The sequence below is a fragment of the Octopus sinensis genome, unplaced genomic scaffold, assembly GCF_006345805.1.
Source record: "Octopus sinensis unplaced genomic scaffold, ASM634580v1 Contig15228, whole genome shotgun sequence".
Taxonomy (NCBI): Eukaryota; Metazoa; Mollusca; class Cephalopoda; order Octopoda; family Octopodidae; genus Octopus; species Octopus sinensis.
Window position 1 is genome coordinate 52,501 of NW_021833616.1, and position 2,988 is coordinate 55,488.

Sequence of the window (2,988 nt, forward strand, 5' to 3'; positions counted from 1 at the left end):
CAGCTTTTAGTCTTATATCTATAAGACTGCCATATTAATATGGCGATAACAATTAATTTCCAGTAACGCTGCCGTAATCTCTTTTAGAGAGACTTAGTAATTTTAATATTTCTATTATTGAAAACAAGTGGATGTATTCCACCGAAACTAGGTAAATAAAACCTTCGAACAGAGACGATCAGTGGCGACACCTGCTGGGTCGACTACGCTACATTGACAAAGGGCAAATACCCTGAAACGCGTCTGTAGCTGTCTGACTAGCAGTGTGAAGCGGCTGACCTCCCTTGTTCGAAGGTTATAATGGACACAGTTTGTGTGTCAGATCTTAAGGAGATGGCCTCATGGAGCTAATCAGCGACAGCTTTTAGTCTTATATCTATAAGACTGCCATATTAATATGGCGATAACAATTAATTTCCAGTAATGCTGCCGTAATCTCTTTTAGTGAGACTTAGTAATTTTAATATTTCTATATATATATTATATATATATATTATATATATATATATATATATATATATATATATATATTTCAACATTGAGGGTAAATTAATTAATTATTAATCAATTTCACCAAGTATTCAGTATGTAAAGGGACCATTTAAGGCGAATTCAAATTATTACATTATTAAAAGGGCTTAGTAAAATAAATTACTTTGCCACATACTGAACTCATTAGAAATAGCAGCTAAAAAAATTTTTTAAACTATTTCTAATACTTAAAGAAAGAAAATCTCTCTATATGTGTTTGCTCAAGTCAACTCACGAAGATATGGGGGGTAAAAACATTAAAAAATCACAAATGCAAGGTTATTTGAGAACATACGTTTCTAGATTAGTCAAATCGACATTTCTTTCGTCAGCTCAGAACTCCTTGATTCGGATTTGGGAACACTGAAAGCGGGAGCATACCCTTTTGGCTTCTTATCACTTCCGGAGATCTGCCCAACTACCAGTGCTATCAAATTCAAAATATGCAAGCGAAGAATTTCTGCTCTCCCCTTTCCGGAAGTGATAAGAAGCCAAAAGGGTATGCTCCCGCTTTCAGTGTTCCCAAATCCGAATCAAGGAGTTCTGAGCTGACGAAAGAAATGTCGATTTGACTAATCTAGAAACGTACGTTCTCAAATAACCTTTGTATTTGTGATTTTTTTAATGTTTTTACCCCCATATCTTCGTGAGTTAACTTGAGCAAACACTATATGAGAGAGATTTTCTTTAAGTATTAGAAATAGTTTTAAAAAAATTTTTTTAGCTGCTATTTCTAATGAGTTCAGTATGTGGCAAAGTAATTTATTTTACTAAGCCCTTTTATATAATGTAATAATTTGAATTCGCCTTAAATGGTCCCTTTACATACTGAATACTTGGTGAATTGATTATAGAATAATTAATTTTACCCTCAATTGTTGAAATTATAATTCATTTCTCTCTATTTAATGCTTCGGTTTTTACCGATAAAACATAGTGTTTACCAATTTTAACCCACGCTGGTGAAAGGGAGAGCAGAAATTCTTCGCTTGCCATATTTTGAATTTGATAGCACTGGTTAGTTGGAGCAGATCTCCGGAAGTGATAAGAAGCCAAAAGGGTAGCTCCCGCTTTCAGTGTTCCCAAATCCGAATCAAGGAGTTCTGAGCTGACGAAAGAAATGTCGATTTGACTAATCTAGAAACGTACGTTCTCAAAAACTTTTGCATTTGGTGATTTTTTTAATGTTTTTACCCCCATATCTTCGTGAGCTGACTTGAGCAAACACTATATGAGAGAGATTTTCTTTAAGCATTAGAAATAGTTAAAAAAAAATTTTTTTAGCTGCTATTTCTAATGAGTTCAGTATGTGGCAAAGTAATTTATTTTACTAAGCCCTTTTATATATAATATATATATATAATATAATATATATATAATATATATATATATATATATATATATATATATATATAATATATTCGCACACATACACATACACACACATATACTGGGTCATCCCATAAATAATACAGTTCAAATTCCATAAATAATGCATGAACTAAAATTCGGTGGGGGACGGGATAAACTACCTGCATCAACTTGCTATAAAAGCAGGTAGTAATTTTACCATGTTCTTATTCTTAGTGCAAGTTTTGAAGAGTGCAGTTCGATTTATATATATATATATATATATTAAGTTATTATGACAAGAATGTTGTTGACAGTGACTTCTAAGTTTCGTCCAGCTAAGCCATCGTCGGACTATACATTTAATTGACTTTAACCTCCTAGATTTTAGGTCATGGTCAATTAAAGGAAAAGTCAATAATTAACAAAGCTATTAATTTCAGGATAGTCTATGATAATTATTTCAAATTTTTGCCACAAAGGCAGCTTGGGTGAGGCGGGGACGAGTCGATTACATCGATCCCAGTGTTCAGGTGGTCCTTATTTTATCAACCCCGAAAGGATGACAAGCAAAGTCGACCTTGGTGGAATTTGAACTCAGAATATAGCAACAGGCGAAATACCACTAAGCATTCCGTTCGGCGTGCTAATGATTCTGTCAGCTCGCCGCTTTAATATAATCTATAATAATAAAAGCGAAATTTTGTCTGTCCGTCTGGGACCCTTATATTTCAGTCTATATTTGCTCTACGTAGAGATATTAAATCGTTTTGGAATCAGGATTATCCCGGGACTGAAAATCTGCCGTTCATTTGGTTCTTGAAAAATCTAGCATGGAGATCTGACATAAAAGCATTTGGGCTGCTATTTTCTGGCAGGTAAAGCTTGGCTGATTTACGCCATCTTGGTTGGCGTTTGTCAGATGATGTCAGAGATCAAACTGGAGATAAATGACATTTGCTTCATTAATTTTACATCGAGATAAGAACTTTGGGACAAATTGACCAACAGTTGGAATTCAACTTGGAACTGGTACTATAAAATTAATTTTCATCCATCCTTAACCTCCGATCAAAAACCACCCGGGCATATAGTCATTACAGACGC